Source organism: Hylobates moloch, unplaced genomic scaffold, assembly GCF_009828535.3.
Source record: "Hylobates moloch isolate HMO894 unplaced genomic scaffold, HMol_V3 SCAFFOLD_19, whole genome shotgun sequence".
NCBI lineage: Eukaryota > Metazoa > Chordata > Mammalia > Primates > Hylobatidae > Hylobates > Hylobates moloch.
This window is the reverse complement of record NW_026652294.1, coordinates 1,356,557-1,374,129: the sequence shown is the minus strand read 5'-3', so window position 1 is coordinate 1,374,129 and position 17,573 is coordinate 1,356,557. Positions and strand designations below refer to the sequence as shown.

Here is a 17,573-nt window from a genome sequence, read left to right as displayed (position 1 = left end):
TCCTGCCTCAGCCTCCGAAGTAACTGGGATTACAGGTGCCCGCCACCATGCCTGGCTAATTTTTTTGTATTTTTAGTAAAGACAGGGTTTCACTATGTTGGCCAGGCTGGTCTCGAACTCCTGACCTTGTGATCCACCTGCCTCGGCCTCCCAAAGTGCTGGGATTTCAGGCGTAAGCACCCGGCCCTACAATAGCAATTTGTTAAGCCAAAAAATGCAAAATTAAAATTCATCATCAAAATTAGGGAGGGTAGGAAATCCTTTTTGCAATAATTAAAAAACAAAACAAATCAAAAACAACCATTAGTAGAAATATTTGGGCCTATGGATTGAGACTAAGTCTCCACCTTTCCAGATGTTTCTGCCAGAAACAGGGAAATTGAGCTGAATCTCCAGAAACACATTAACTCAAGAGGAGGTTGGGAAAGATGTATCAATAAGTGGGACCAGTCCTCTCTTTTCGTAGACAATGTATCCTTTTTAAAAAGTATGAAGATGGAATATGATAAAAACAAAAAGAATTCATGTTATTAATATTTCAGTGGTGGTGGGAGATGTCCATTCCCCCCACTTCAAATTATATAGATCCCTAATTGTATCTCACTTTTGGACACATTTTTAAATGATACACTTCTAGCATTTTATACATGCTTTGTAATTTTCTTTCTTTTCTTCCCCCCACCCTGCCCACAACAGTTAGTTGACTGCTGCTTAAGTCCACAAAGCACACAACTGAGGCTAAAATTCCACCACTGCGGGCATAACAATTTCTTTGTACTAATCACATTAGATTCATGAGTTATGCTCATCACCAGTCTCTCATGCTTATTACTGGTTAATTCTATTTTGCTACTAACTTTTCTAAATACAGCAAGATAATTATCTTTGCAAGTACTAAGGTACAAAAAAAGATACTGCTGAAGCCTGAAAGCAGTACCTCTGTCATTTGACAGTCCAATTCCACCCAAGTTAGTTTTAGTGAAAACAATACACAATAATGGCTAATATCAAGTGCTGGGGGCACTATACTAAGCACTTTGTATGTACATGTACGTACGTACCTATGTATGTGTATACACACATATGCTCATTAAATGCTCATAACAACCCTTTGAGATAGGTATTACTATTATCCTCAATTTGCAGGTGAAAAACCTAAGGCACAGGGAAGAAATGTGACCAAGGGTGCACCAACAGCAGAGCTCAGATACAAACCCAGGCGGTCAACTTTCAGGGTCTGGGCCCTAACCCCTGCACAATGTCGCCTCTCGCCATTCTTGCAAGCACGGGCTATATTAAATCAAACACCCCAAAGTCCAGGCCTGCCTCTGTGACAGTGATCACGGCACAGCAGTTCTTGTTCTTGGGCTTTTTGACATTTCAGGTTCTTAGAGAATGTCAATAAAATAATGGCCCCTCCTCCCAGAATGTTTGGCAAGCAATTTTAGGGCATTCATGGACCCTCTCAGGACCTTTATAAACCTTGGTTTAAACTCTTTACTAATTACCATCTAATTTTCCTTTTTTGTTTTTTTCAGATGGAGTCTCGCTCTGTCCCCCAGGCTAGAGTGCACTGGCGCAAGCTCCGCTCACTGCAAGCTCCACCTTCCGGGTTCACACCATTCTCCTGCCTCAGCCTCCCGAGTAGCTGGGACTACAGGCTCCCACCACCACGCCCACCTAATTTTTTGTATTTTTAGTAGAGACGGGGTTTCAGGGTGTTAGCCAGGATGGTCTCAATCTCCTGGCCCCGTGATCCGCCTGTCTCAGCCTCCCAAAGTGCTGGGATTATAGGCGTGAGCCACTGCGCCCGGCCCATCTAATTCTCCTTCTTTCCTCCTCCCTAAATCTACATACTCACACTCACTGCATAATATAGTCCTCTTTCATTTGGCTAATGCACTACAGTTTTGTACTGTTGGGTAACCTGACTTAATGAGCAGTGGCCAATGATCACCAACCACTAAAAGGCCCCAGGAGACAGATCAAGACGAGTAATCTCGGGGCATGGAGGTGAGACAGAGTAGGAAATGGGACTTGGCCCCACGCCACTAATGTGTTTTTCCATATGTTCTCAGTGACCGCCACACCCTACAGCACCACCCCAACTGTTACCACACCTGCTGACCAGACCTTGCAGGTATGGTATGAAGAAACTATGGGCAGCAGCCTGCCATAAATCTTACTCAAGGGAGTTAGCTCTACCACTCACATGAGCTCAAGGACAATGACCAATCCTAATCTCCAGCCTCACTATAATACCAAAATCACAACCCAGGAAGGGGCTTATCTGCCACTTCCTGATCATGTGTTAGCACGATTCCTTACCATGTCTGCACTCCACCCCACACACGTAGTGATACTCACTTACCTCATGAATCATGCATGTCACCCTCCTTAAGACACCACAATGCACTCCCCTCGGAGAGCCAGCTGGAGAACCCTTCCTCCTGTGCTGTCTCCCTTATGTCCAACCTTTCTAGGTATGAGTCTTTTTTTTTTTTGAGACAGAGTCTCGCTGTCTCCCAGGCTGGAGTGCAGTGCAGTGGCTTGATCTCGGCTCACTGCAAGCTCCACCTCCGGGGTTCACGCCATTCTCCTGCCTCAGCCTCCCGAGTAGCTGGGACTACAGGCGCCCGACACCATGCCCGGCTAATTTTTTGTATTTTTAGTAGAGACGGGGTTTCACCGTGTTAGCCAGGATGGTCTTGATCTCCTGACCTCGTGATTCGCCCGCCTTGGCCTCCCAAAGTGCTGAGATTACAGGCGTGAGCCACCGTGCTCAGCCTTTTTAAATTTTTTCTTTTTTGAGACAGAGTTACGCTCTTGTTGCCCAGGCTGGAGTACAATAGCGCAATCTCAGCTGACTGCAACCTCTGCCCCCGCCCCCCGGGGTTCAAGCAATTCTCCTGCCTCACCCTCCCGAGTAGCTGGGATTACAGGCGCCCGCCAACACACCCAGCTAATTTTTTGTATTTTTAGTAGAGATGGGGTTTCATCATGTTGGCCAGGCTGATCTCGAACTCCTGACCTCAGGTGATCCGCCCGCCCCGGCCTCCCAAAGTCCTGGGATTACAGGCGTGAGCCACCGTGCCTGGCCCATAAGTCTTAATATAGCCTTGTCTGGGAAACTTGCTTGGCCTTGTGTCAATTTCTATTACACAGGAGCCTAAGAACCTGTGGTTGGTAATAGGGGGAAAAAACGAACAAAGAAAAGATTTGTATCCAGAGACTAGAACATAAAGGAGACCAAAACGTTTCTCCTGAATTAAAAGTGGGCAAATTTGGGGGTAAAACAGCATAGTTCCTTTTATAGCTTTAAAAGCTTATATAAAAAGCTCAAGTTCTCCCCACATTGCAAAAATATTCTTTCTTGAATAATTTTTTTCTTCTACTTTCAGGTGATTTCAGTACTACAGAGCAAAAATTTCCATTTAAACAAAAAATTTTGGATAAAAAGAGCCAAACCAGCCAGGCGCAGTGGCTCACGCCTGTAATCCCAGCACTTCAGGAGGCCAAGGCGGGCAGATCACCTGAGGTCAGGAGTTCAAGACCAGCCTGGCCAACATGGTGAAATTCCGTCTCTACTAAAAATACAAAAATTTGCTAGGCATGGTGGCAGGCGCCTGTAATCACAGCTACTCGGTAGTCTGAGGCGGGAGAATCACTTGAACCCAGGAGGCGGAGGTTGCGGTGAGCCAAGAACGCGCCATTGCACTCCAGCCTGGGTCACAAGAGCGAAACTCTGTCTCAAAAAAAAAAAAAAAAAAAAAAAAAGCCAAACCAATTGACATATGCAGCAGAATCCACATTCCCGGGACATGGGCCAGATTCACAGTCACATCAATAATCCCAGCTTGGTTTTTAGCCAGAAACATTCAGGGAAGTCAAGATAATTCAGAGCCATCCTAGGAATCTCACTCATTTCTGGAACTTAAATTCAGGCTTACCTGAACACCCAGAGGATGCTGAATTGTATACTTAGCAACTAACCTTCTGTTAGAGTGATTTTTCACTTCCCTAAAGACTTGAGATAAGTAACTTGTGGGGACAATGAAGCCCCTACCCGGGTGTGGGGGAAGGGCCCTGCAATCAACTATACTCCACCGTGCAAGAATTTCAGCAAAAAAACCAAACAAGCAAACAAAAAGCAGCATGAACTGGGCCACCAAATTGCAGGTCTACCTACTATTCATTTATCCACTGAAGAAACACTGACTACCTGCTATTTATCAGGTATGTCCTGAGCATCTACGTAGCACAAAAATGAGTAAGATTTGTCCAGTACATGAAACTATTTATACAGACTGAGGAAGTTCAGGAAGGGCAGAACAGCACGCATTTACAAAGTATCTGTTACTTAACAGGCACAGTAATAAACATTTCCTATGTGTTATTTCATTTAATTTCCAAGTCAACCTTATGAGGGATGAAATAATAGTTCCATTTGAAGATGAGGAAACTGAAGCTTGGATAGGTTCTACCACTACCATAAAGAAGTTATAATTGGAACTCTGGTGAGTCTGACTACAAAATCGTCAATCTAGGCTGTGCTCTCGTCATCTTCTGGTTGGGTGGCTAGGAATGAAAGATCTCAGAAACATTTCTGACATGATTAAATAGTTAACAGAGAGCAGAAAGGTTGTCTATATCAGTGATACTGTCTTCTGACAGGGACTTTCATGTCCCCTTATTTAACCTTCACTTCAGTTGGGTGTGGTGCTCATGCCTGTAATCTCAGCACTTTGGGAGGCCAAGGCAGGAGGATTGTTTGAGCTTAGGAGTTCAACAACAGCCTGCACAACATAGCTAGATCTTGTTTCTACGAAAAATTTAAAAAACTAGCTGGGCACAGTGGCAGCATGTTCCCGTCGTCCAAGATACTCGGGAGCCTGATGTGTGAAGATCGCTTGAGCCTAGGAGGTCAAGGCTGCTGTGAGCCATGACTACACCACTGCACTTCAGCACTTCTATGTATTTTATGTTATGTTTCTTTCCTTTTTTTTTTTTTTTTTTTTTTAGAGACAGGGTCTTATCCTGTTGCCCAGGCTGGAGTGCAGTGGCACTATCATGGCTCACAAGAGCCTCAACCTCCTAGGCTCAAGCAATCTTCCCACCTCAGCCTCTCAAGTAGCTGGCACTACAGGTACACACCACCATGCCCAGCTAATTTGTGTAGGTTTTTTTTTTTTTGAGACAGAGTCTCACTCTGTCACCAGATCGTGCAATGGTGCGATCTCGCCTCACTGAAACCTCTGCCTCCTGGGTTCAAGTGATTCTCCTGCCTTAGCGTCCCGAGTAGCTGGGACTACAGGTGCGCACCACCACACCCAGCTAATTTTTGTATTTTTAGTAGAGACAGGGTTTCGCCATGTTGGCCAGGATGGTCTCGATCTGACCTCGTGATCTGCCTGCCTCAGCCTCCCAAAGTGCTGGGATTACAGGTGTGAGCCACCGTGCCCAGCTGTGTGGGGTTTTGCTTTTTTTTGGTAGAGACGGTTTTGCCTTGCTGGCCAGGCTGGTCTCAAATTCCTGGGCTCAAGCAATCCGCCCACCTTTAGCCTCCCTCATGCTGGGATTATAGGCATGAGCCACCAGGCTCTGCCTATGTTTTCATTTTTTGCAACCAAATTAAAGAATCCCAAATTCTCAGATGGGCTTTGAATTAATTCTATTAAGGTCAAGAAACTTGATTATTCTGTCATCCACGGGTATTTAAAATACCTTTAAAAAACAAAAGGTTAAACATTTTTACATATCACAGATTCTGATTCATTTTCTACTTTTAAAGCTGACAAAAATAACATGCCTTTAAGCGACATAAAACACTTTCCTTATGAGCTGAGACTAACCAAAATAAAATTCAAATCCTTTTTTTTTTTATTTTTTGAGAATGGGGTCTCACTATATTGCCCAGGCAGGTCTCGAACTCCTGGGCTCAAGCCATCCTCCTGCCTCTGCCTACCTAAGTGCTAGGATCCTTAAAAGTTGAAATGTAACACAAAGGATCTCCTCAATGTCACCAATAGCATATACTTTGCTTAATGACATTTCACTTACTTCTGCCTAAGTAAGTATCTTTGATAAACTACATTCATAAAAACTTGAAAATGTTACATAAAACAATCTATTACGCAAAAATGTGAGGCCAATTTATCCTAGAAAGATCCTATGCCAATTTATCCTAATCTTTATGAATTCTCATAAAGCATAAAAGTCTACCTTTACAGAGAAGCTTCTACTAAATCTCCATTACTGTTTATAATTATAACAGGTTTTCCCTTTAGAAGTAATTTGTAGTGTTGGATGGCTCTGCAACAGCACTGATTAACATAACTGCACAAGGTACAGTGATCTCCAGAATATATCATGACATTACTAAGGGAAATCAAACACAACCTGGGAAATTAATTTACGGCCCATGCTATTTCTTGCAATAAAATTCTCTCTTTCCCTTCCAGCTTCCTGGAAAGCAGCCATAAAGTGGATGATAAGCTTTGGAGTCAGGCCTTCTAACTCATCACTTGGGCAAGGAAAATAATCTTCTTGACCCTCTGCTCTTTATGATTTTTTTTAATTGAGACAGAGTCTCGCTCTGTCGCCCAGGCTGGAGTGCAATGGTGCAGTCTCAGCTCCCTGCAAACCTCCACCTCCTGGGTTCAAGCAGTTCTCCCATCTCAGCCTCCCGAGTAGCTGGGATTACAGGCGTGTGCCAACACGCCTAATTTTTTTGTTTTTAGTAGAGACAGGGTTCCGCCATGTTGGCCAGGCTGGTCTCGAACTCCTGACCTCAAGTGATCTGCCTGCCTCAGCCTCCCAAAGTGCTGGGATTACAGGCGTGAGCCACCGTCTCTCTTCTTATATAAAATGGGAAAATAATACCCACCACGAAGGGTTGTTGTGAGGAGTAATGAGATAAATGCCCAATAGACAGGCGCTCCCACTCACCAATTCTTTTCATGCTCTAAAACTGTATTATTAGATAATTATCTTTCCTGGCCCCTTATCTCTGTGAACAGAAATCAGCTTATCACAGATTTTTAATCAGTGATGCTTATACAGAACCTGCTTTCCACACTGTGAAAGGTAGGAACAGCAGGACAACCTCTGTCAGTTTAGATAATGCCATGTAATATAAAATAGGGCTGTTTTAACACAAACTAGAAGAAATCTTGACAGGCAGTTATATTCTTGCTCTTCAATTGCTGCTAGAGAGAATGGCTTAACGTGTTGCTTAAATTTTTGGACACTGCACAACAAACTGATTGGGGAAGTTTTACTAAAAAGCTGTATTCCTGAATACCAGATGTTCTGCGACCTGTTTCCAAGGGTGGCTTGCCTCTAACGGACTTGCCTTCAATTTTTTCCAGGCTAAGGTAATCTCTGTCATACTCAACAATGTAAGAATTTTCATCAATCACTGTCATGAGCTACAGTGAATGAACGTGCTTTTAAGAGAAATCAATCCTTTTTGTAGCTACTAACACTCCTTCAAACATACTTCAATGACAGAAACAAGTAACAACCAGGCTGAAAAAAGCCCTCTATTCCACAAAAACATTTCTACTTAATATCTATTATTCTACTCTTGACCTCCCCTTAATCAGAAACTTAGAACACCTAAATGTTTTAGACTTCTTGCAGAGAATATAACCTATTGGATCCATTTTTCTACAAGGTTTCCTGACATGATAGGTAGTCTCCATTCCTCTGCATTGTAGTTTATCCTCATATTAAGCTGGACCATCAGAAAAGTATATATGGGCCAGGCACGGTGGCTCACGCCTGTAATCCCAGCAGTCTGGGAGGCTGAGGCAGGCGGATTACCTAAGGTCAGGAGTTCGAGACCAGCTTGACCAACATGGAGAAACCCTGTCTTTATTAAAAATACAAAATTAGCCTAGCGTGATGGCACATGCCTGTAATCCCAGCTACTCGGGAGGCTGAGGCAGGAGAATCGCTTGAACGCAAGAGGCGGAGGATGCAGTGAGCCAAGACACGCCACTGCACTTCAGCCTGGGTGACAGAGCGAAACTGTCTCAAAAAAAAAAAACAAAAAAACAAACAACAACAAAAACTTATGTATGTATAATCTAGGTCCTTAGAGCATGTTAACTATTTAATTGAATTGTACTTCAGTGTCACTTCCTTCTCTTTATCCAGAATCACCTTACGAGACAATGTTTTGAAACCTAATACTACATTTGATATTGACAACATTTTCTTTTTTTTTGTTTTGTTTTGAGACAGTCTCGCTCTGTTGCCTAGGCTGGAGTGCAGTGGTCAGATCTCTACTCAATGCAAGCTCCGCCTCCCGGGTTCATGCCATTCTCCTGCCTCAGCCTCCCGAGTAGCTGGGACTACAGGCGCCCGCCACCACACCCGGCTAATTTTTTGTATTTTTAGTAGAGACGGGGTTTCACCATGTTAGCCAGGGTGGTCTCAATCTCCTGACCTCATGATTTGCCCGCCCTGGCCTCCCAAAGTGCTGGGATTACAGGCGTGAGCCACCACGTCTGGCCGATATTGACAACATTTTCTACTGCATTTCTGTGTCCTATGTTATAAAGCTCTAAGTCGGAAAAAAGAAATCTTTTAAAAAACTATTTTCCAACCAAAAGGAACTAGTACAGCTTCTAAACTATAGGGGGGAAAAGATTCCTGGAACTAAATATGCCATTTTATAGCATATATATATATGTGTGTGTGTGTGTTTATGTGTGTATATATACATATGTATGTATGTATGTATTTGGCTTTGCCAAGAACCAAATTCACAGCTCAGCACTAGTAAGTATAATTGTAGAGGATCTCACAGACTACTTACTTACTATGATCTGTTATTCCTACTATAGACATGTACAATTTTCCTACTCCTGATTTTTTTATTTACTATTTGGATTTTTCCATTATGCATCATTATAAGCCACATTAAATTATACGTGATAAGGAATTTTTTTAAAAAGTATTACTATTTTCATCCAGTATGAACTCACTGACAATTTCTCACTATCTAACAAAACAAGCCAGATGCAGTACCATGTTACAGTCCCAGCTACTTGGGAAGCCTAGGCAGGAAGACCCCTTGAGCTCAGGAGTTTGAAGCCATAGTGTGCTATAATCATGCCTGTGAGTAGCCACTGCACTCCAGCCTGGGCAACACAGCAAGAACCCATTTCTTTCTTTTTTTTTTTGAGACGGAGTCTCACATGGTTGCCCAGGCTGGAGTGCAGTGGCGTGATCTCTACTCACTGCAACCTCCACCTCCCGGGTTCAAATGATTCTCCCACCTCAGCCTCCCTAGTAGCTGGGATTACAGGCGCCCGGAACCACGCCTGGCTAATTTCCTATACTTTTAGTAGAGACAGGGTTTCACTATGTTGGCCAGGCTGGTCTTGAACTCCCAACCTCGTGATCTGCCCGCCTCGGCCTCCCAAAGTGCGTAAGCCACTGTGCCCGGCCAGCAAGAACCTATTTCTAAAAAACAAAACAAAACGAACAAAAACCTCAAACATATTATTCTACATTTTTGCTTAACATAAACTGCCCTTCTGTTTCCTGATAATTCAAATTCTGTCTATCCTTGAAAAACCAATTTAACTCTCTACTTCAAAATGTCTTCACTGACTACTATGTTTACAGGTCTATCACTGACCTTAAACATTTATATATTTAGTCTGTGTCACAAAGTTTAACACTTAAACATACACTATTCTATGCTGTTTGATGATTTTTTACTTTATCATCATCATTCTAAACAGATTACAAACACTTTGGGATATACTTCCTTTGTCCTAGACTTGTGTGAAATATGGACTAAAAAAATACTCAAATACTTGATAGCTACCACTATCTACTATGACAAAAACTTAAAGAGTTACAATGTACAGATGTATACGTACAGAGGAAAAGCTCACTGTATTCTCTATGTATACATGACAACCTCGCTAGGGAGAGGAGACACTTAAAAAAACACACAATAAGAATTATAAATACATTCAAAGGAATAAAAAAAAACAAAGTTCCCATTCCAGCAGGTGTAGCTTAAAAATACAAATAAGTAAAAAATACAAAGTTATCAGTATATTTTGAGGCTAGCTCAAATGACAAAAGGTAAAAGAAATAAGGCCGGGCACGGTGGCTCAGGCCTGTAATCCCAGCACTTTGGGAGGCTGAGGCAGGTGGATCACGAGGTCAGGAGATCGAGACCAGCCTGACTGGAGTCCAGGCTGTGGACTGTGGAGTGACTCCAGTGGAGTGACTGGAGTTAGCCTAACACAGTGAAACCCCATCTCTACTAAAAATACAAAAATAGCCAGGCATGGTAGCGGGCACCTGTAGTCGCAGCTACCTGGGAGCCTGAGGCAGGTGAATGGCATGAATCCGGGAGGCAGAGCTCGCAGTGCACCGAGATCACGCCACTGCACTCCAGCCTGGGTGACAGAGTGAGACTCTGTCTCAAAAAAAAAAAAAAAAAGAAGAAAAGAAAATGAGAAGCCATATTACATCAGGCAAATACGAGAACAGACCAACTGCATAGATAGGAAGATAAATAGAGCATTTATTTATGGTGATGAGTCATGATGGAGAATACTGAGAACTAGGAATGGAAAGAATAAGACTTCCACTATTACTTGCATACTTATGAGAGTTTAATCAGTGACTGAATCATAGAACTTTATAGGTTTATAGTCTGTAAAGGCTGTTAAGTCTATCCTCATTACATAAAGAATATGAGACTTCAGAGAATTTAATGACTAGCCCAAGTTCTAATAAATCACAGAGAAATAACATTAGAAACTACGTATTCTGGTAAATAGAATTATTATTGACTCCCAGGACATATGACTATAATTTTTGATGCACAGTGACAAGGAATACATGAATGCTTTATCTGCCATCTGTCATCTGCCCCTTTTTGGGAAATCTACATACCCAAAACATACATACACCCACACACATCCAATCACACCACCATCAATACCACCACCATCCCACAAAGCAAATGACAAAAATGTCATGGTTACCATATGCCTCACCCCACCAGATTAAAGAAAAGCAGCTGATTAAAGGGGAGCTTATTCTCTTGAGACTAATGTGATGCTGATTACACATGACAAGTTGTCATACTTCATAATAAACCATGTGGAAAACCTAAACCAGAAAATGTCTGCTGCTGTTAGGACACAAAGGCTATTTATTTAGCTGACCAGTGACACAGATAGATTCAGTGATTTGCATTTAATTAATCCTCTCCACCTAGTTTTTCTAAAGCACAGAGCTACACGGTAGGGCCAATGCTGCATAAATTCTGCACCATAAACCGAGACACAAATATTTCAAAGATAAACAGACTTTAGCACATTAAGTCCCACCCACTTCAGTTTCAAATGAAGTGAAGTGAGTCAGTAATCATTATATTCCAGCCCTAAAATTCATTCGGAGCTATCAAAGTGAACAGATTAACAAGTTTAGCCAAGTTGAATGGACTAGAGCTCCCAGAGCAAAATACTTTCTAAATCTATAGTTCCCCAAACTGGAAACACATTTAAATTACCTATAAAACACATTAAATTATAGATTCCCAAGTCCTAGCATGCAGTATCTGGTCCTGTAGGTCTAGGGTAGAGCTCCATGATCTTTGTTTTAGCAAATATTCAGGCAATTAGCCTTGTGATAACACTCTAGACAGTCCAAATAATTACAATCAAATCCAAAAGGTCCATTGAACATATAGACAGAATGGTTCAATTGTTCATTAAATAGCAAAAACAAATACCTCAAAATATACCTTACTGGACCAGCAATTAAGAAACCAGATTTTGGCCGGGCACAGTGGCTCACGCCTGTAATCCCAGCATTTTGGGAGGCCAAGGCGAGCGGATCACCTGAGGTCAGGAGTTTGACACCAGCCTGGCCAACATGGTGAAATGACATCTCTACTAAAAATACAAAAATTGGCTGGGTGTGATGGCGCGCTCCTTTAATCCCAGCTACTGAGGAGGCTGAGGCGTAAGAATTGCTTGAACCCAGAAGGCGGAGGTTGCAGTGAGCAGCACCACTGCACTCCACTCCAGCCTGGGCAAGAGTGTGAGACTGTGTCTCAAAAAGAAACCAGATGTTTGGCCCAGAGTGGCACTTTGGGAGGCTAAGGCATAAAGAACGCCTAAGCTCAGAAGTTTGAGACCAGCCTGAGGAACATGTCGAAACAAACGTCTCTACAAAAAAAATAAATAAATAAAGGAACAAGATTTTTTTTTTTTTTGAGATGTAGCCTCACTCTGTTGCCCAGAATGGAGCCACGAACTCGGCTCACTTCAACTTCTGCCGCCTGGGTTCAAGCGATTCCCCTGCCTCAGCCTTCTGAGTAGCTGGGACCACAGGCGCCTGCCACAACTCCTGGCTAATTTTTTTTTTTTTTTTTTTTGAGACGGAGTCTCACTCTGTTGCCCAGGATAGAGTGCAGTGGCGTGATCTTGGCTCACTGCAAGCTCCGTCTCCCGGGTACATGCCATTCTCCTGCCTCAGCCTTCCGAGTAGCTGGGACTACAGGCGCCCGCCACCACACCCGCCTAATTTTTTGTATTTTTAGTAGAGAAGGGGTTTCACCATGTTAGCCAGGATGGTCTTGATCTCCTGACCTCGTGATCTGCCCGCCTCGGCCTCCCAAAGTGCTGGGATTACAGGTGTGAGCCACCATGCCCAGCCTTTTTTTTGTTTTGTTTTAAACAACCAAATTCCAGACAACCAATTATGATTGCAATTTTCAGGTTCTAGCGCTACCCTACCCCCTAAGCATCTTGCAGATTGGGAGACAGACTGATGGAGGACAGATCTGAGGGAAAAGAATGCAGAATTCCACCATGGACCACCCAAGGTCTGGCTTCATAGTGGTCGAGATCAACCATCTCCTGTTCCTGATAGAAAAGCTAAGATAAGAATGAAACAGGAGATACACCTAATGCCAAATGACGAGTTAATGGGTGCAGGAAATCAACATGGCACATGGATACATATGTAACAAACCTGCACATTGTGCACATGTACCCTAAAACCCTAAAGTATAATAAAAAAAAAAAAAAGAATGAAACAGTACACATCTCTGGAAATAATATATTACGGCTCAATTTCAAATTAGGTTATACAAATCTGCCTTGAAAAGCTGATGTAAGCCGGGCGCAGTGGCTCATGCCTGTAATCCCAGCACTTTGGGAGGCCGAGGCAGCCAAGGTCGAGGGCTCGAGACCAGCCTGACCAACATGGAGAAACCCCATCTCTACTAAAAACACAAAAGTAGCCAGGCGTGATGGCGCATGCCTGTAATCCCAGCTACTTGGGAGGCTGAGGCAGGAGAATCACTTGAACCTGGGAGGCAGAGGTTTCGGTGAGCCAAGATCGCGCCATTGCACTCCAACCTGGGCAACAAGAGCGAAACTCTGTCTTTAAAAAAAAAAAAAAAAAAAAAAAAAGCTGATTTGAGATGGCAGGACAGCCCAAATTGATCTACACATTCAATGTAATCCCCATCAAAATTCTAACTCTGTTTTTTCCAGAAATAGACAAACCAATCCTAAAATTAATATGGAATTGCAAGAGACACAGAATAGTCAAAGCAATCTTGGAAAAGGAAGAACAAAGTTGAAGGGCTCACACTTCATAATTTCAAAATTTACTGCAAAGCTACAGCAATAAAGATAGTATGGTATAACAACAGGTATACAGACCAATGGAATTGAATTGAGAAGGGAAAAATAAATCCATACATATATGGTGAATTGATTTTTGAGAAAGGTACCAGGGTCAATCAATGGGAGAAAGAATAACTTTTCAACAAATCGTGCTGAGACAACTAGAGATCCCCATGTGTATTAGTCCATTTTATTTTGTTTATGAAAGAATACCTGAAACTGGATAGTTTATAAAGAAAAGGAATTTATTTCTCACAGTTCTGGAGGCTGAAAAGTCCAAGGTTGAGGGACTGCCTTTGACCTCAAACAGAGTCCCGAGCAGCACAGAGTACTACATGGCGAGGGGGCTGAGCATGCTAATGTGTGAGCTCCAGGTCTCTCTTCCTCTTCTAATAAAGCCACTGGTCCCACTCACATAACTCATTAATCCATTAACCCACGAATAGATTAATCCATTTGTAACGGCTACTATACTTTGCTTTGTTTAACCCCTCCAAACCTCATGTTGAGAGTTGATCCCAAATGTTGGAGGTGGGATTAATGGGAGGTGTTTGGGTCATGGGAGTGCATCCCTCATGGATGACCTGGTACCATCTTCAAGGTTCTCAGTGAGTTCTTCCTCAGTACCTTTCTGCCAGAACTAGTTGTTAAAAAGAGCATGGTACCTCCCTTCCTTTTCTCACTGGCCTCTTTTCTTGTCATGTGATCTCTGCACACATGCACACATGAGCTTCCCCTTTTCACCATGAGTGGAAGCAGTTTGAGGCCCTCACCAGATGCAGACGCCAGCGCCATGCTTCTTAAACAGCCTGAAGAACCAAGAGCCAGGCCAGGTGAGGTGGCTCACGCCTGTAATCCCAGCACTGTGGGAGGCCGAGGAGGGCAGATCACGAGGTCAGGAGATCAAGACCATCCTGGCTAACACAGTGAAACCCCGTCTCTACTAAAAATACAAAAAACTAGCCGGGCATGGTGGCAGACGCCTGTAGTCCCAGCTACTGGGGAGGCTGAGGCAGGAGAATGGCGTGAACCCGGGAGGCAGAGCTTGCAGTGAGCCAAGATCGTGCCACTGCACTCCAGCCTGGGCGACAGAGCGAGACTCCGTCTCAAAAAAAAAAAAAAAAGAAAGAAAGAATCGGGAGCCAAATAAACATCTTTTCTTTATAAATTACCCATCCTCAGGTGTTCCTTTATAGCACTATAAATGAACTAAGACAAGGACAACGTGCTCAAGATGCAATCGCCTCTAAAAGGCCCCATCTCCTAATACTGCCACATTGGGAGCTAAGTTACAATATGGATTTCAGGGGACACTGAAACCACAGTACTATGCAGAAGAACTTATCTGAATCCCTACTTCAAACCATATGTAAAAATTAACTCAAAACAGATCAGGCCAAGCGCAGTGACTCACGCCTATAATCCCAGCACTTTGGGAAGCCGAGGCAGGTGGATCACGAGGTCAGGGGTTCCAGACCAGCCTGGCCAACATGGTGAAACCCCGTCTCTACTAAAAATACAAAAATTAGCCAGGCATCGTGGTGCACACCTGTGGTGCATGCCTGTAATCCCAGCTACTTGGGAGGCTGAGGCAGGAGAATTGCTTGAACTTGGGAAGGTGGAGGTTGCAGTGAGCTGAGATAGCGCCACTGCACTCCAGCCTGGGTGACACAGTGAGACTCCATCTCAGGGGAAAAAAAAAAAAAAAAAAAAAAACAGATTAAAGACCTAAATTTAAAAGCTCAAACTGTAAAATTCTCAGAAAGAAACACAGGTGAAAATGTACATGACCTTGTATTAGCCAATGGTTTCTTAGATAAGACACCCAAAGCATAATAAAAAAAAGTAAGACAGTCTGGGCACGGTGGCTCACGCCTGTAATCCCAGCACTTTGGGAGGCTGAGGTGGGCAGATCATCTGAGGTCAGGAGTTCGAGACCAGCCTGGCCAACATGGTGAGACCCCCATCTCTACTAAAAATACAAAAAATTAGCCCAGCATGGTGGTGTGCACCTGTAATCCCAGCTACTTGGGAGGCTGAGGTGGGAGAATTGCTTGAACCTGGGAGACGGAGGTTGCAATGAGCCAAGATAGCACCACTGCACTCCAGCCTGGGCGACAGAGCGAGATTGTCTCAAAAAAAAAAAAAAAAAAAGAATACGCAACTATAAGCCCTTCCTCATGCTCTCAAAAAAAAAAAAAGAAAAAAGAAAAAAAAAAGAAAACATAGACAAACTGGAATTCACCAAAATTAAAAATGTTTGTATGTCAAAGGATACTGCCAAGAAAGTAAAAAGACAAACCATAGCATGAATGAAAATATCTAAAAATCATGTATCTAATAAGAATCTAGTAACCAAAACATATAAAGAATTCTTACAACTGCCCATGGTGGCTCACGCCTGTAATCCCAACACTTTGGGAGCCAAGGCGGGCAGATAACTAGAGGTCAGGAGTTCCAGACCAGCCTGACCAACATGGTAAAACTCCGTCTCTAGTAAAAATACAAAAATTAGCCAGGTATGGTGGCAGACACCTGTAATCCCAGCTACTCAGTAGGTGGAGGCAGGAGAATCGCTTGAACCTGGGAGGCTGAGGTTGCAGTGAGCTGAGACCACACCACTATATTCCAGCCTGGGCAACACAGCTAGACTCTGTCTCAAAAACAACAGTAACAACAAAGACTTCTTACAACTCAATTTAAAAAAACGCAAGTAGGCCGAGTGCTGTGGCTCATGCCTGTAATTCCAGCACTTTGGGAGACCAAGGCGGGCAGATCACATGAGGTCAGGAGTTCGAGACTAGCCTGACCAACAGGGCGAAACCCCATCTCTACTAAAAATACAAAAATTAGCTGGGCGTGGTGGTGGGCACCTGTAATCCCAACTACTCAGGAGGCTTAGGCAGGAGAATCGCTTGAACCCAGGAGGCGTAGGTTGCAGTGAGCCGAGACTGCACCATTGCACTCCAGCCTGGTGGGGTGGGGGGGGGAACTAACTAAAAATTGAGCTACCATATGATCCAGCAATCCCACTGCTAGGTATATATCCCAAAAAAGGAATCAGTATATCAAAGAGCTATCTGCACTCCTATGTTTGCTGCACACTGTTTACAACAGCCAAGGTTTAGAAGCAACCTAAGTGTCCATAAACAGATGAATGGATAAAGAAAATGTGGTACATGTAGACAACGGAGTACTATTCTGGCATAAAAACAATGAGATCACCTGTAATCCCAGCACTTCGGGAGGCTGAAGCAGGAGGACCACTAGGTCAGGAGTTCAAGACCAGCCTGGCCAACTGGTGAAACCCTATCTCTACTAAAAATACAAAAATTAGCTGGGCATGGTGGCGCATGCCTGTAAACCCAGGTACTCGGGAGGCTGAGGCAGGAGAATTGCTTGAACCAGGACCCGGGAGGCAGAGGTTTCAGTGAGCTGAGGTCATGCCACTGCACTCCAGCCTGGGCTACAGAGCAAGACCCTGTCTTAAAAAATAAAAAAATTAAAAAAAAAAGAATGAGGTCCTGTCATTTGCAACAACATGGATGGAACTGGAAGTCATTGTGTTAAGTTAAAGAAGCCAGGCACAGAAAGACAAACATTGCATATTCTCACTTATTTCTGAGATGTAAAGAAACAACTGAACTCATGGACACAGAGAATATAAGGATGGTTACCAGAACTAAGAAGGATTAATAGGGGTCTGGGGGACAGCAGGAGGTGGGGATGCTTAATGGGTTAAAAAAAAAAAAAAAAGAAAGAAATAATGACTAAGACCTACTATTCAACAGCCCATTAATTGTACATTTTAAAATAACTTAAAGAGCAACTGAATTGTTCGTAATTCAAAGGATAAAGGTTGAGGGGACGGATACCCCATTCCCT

At 43.3% G+C, this 17,573-nt stretch overlaps 1 protein-coding gene across 1 annotated transcript in view; it reads right to left on the bottom strand.

The window, feature by feature from the left end:
- Positions 1 to 17,573, bottom strand: part of BCL2L13 (BCL2 like 13) — an 86,465-nt gene that overhangs the window by 47,153 nt on the left and 21,739 nt on the right.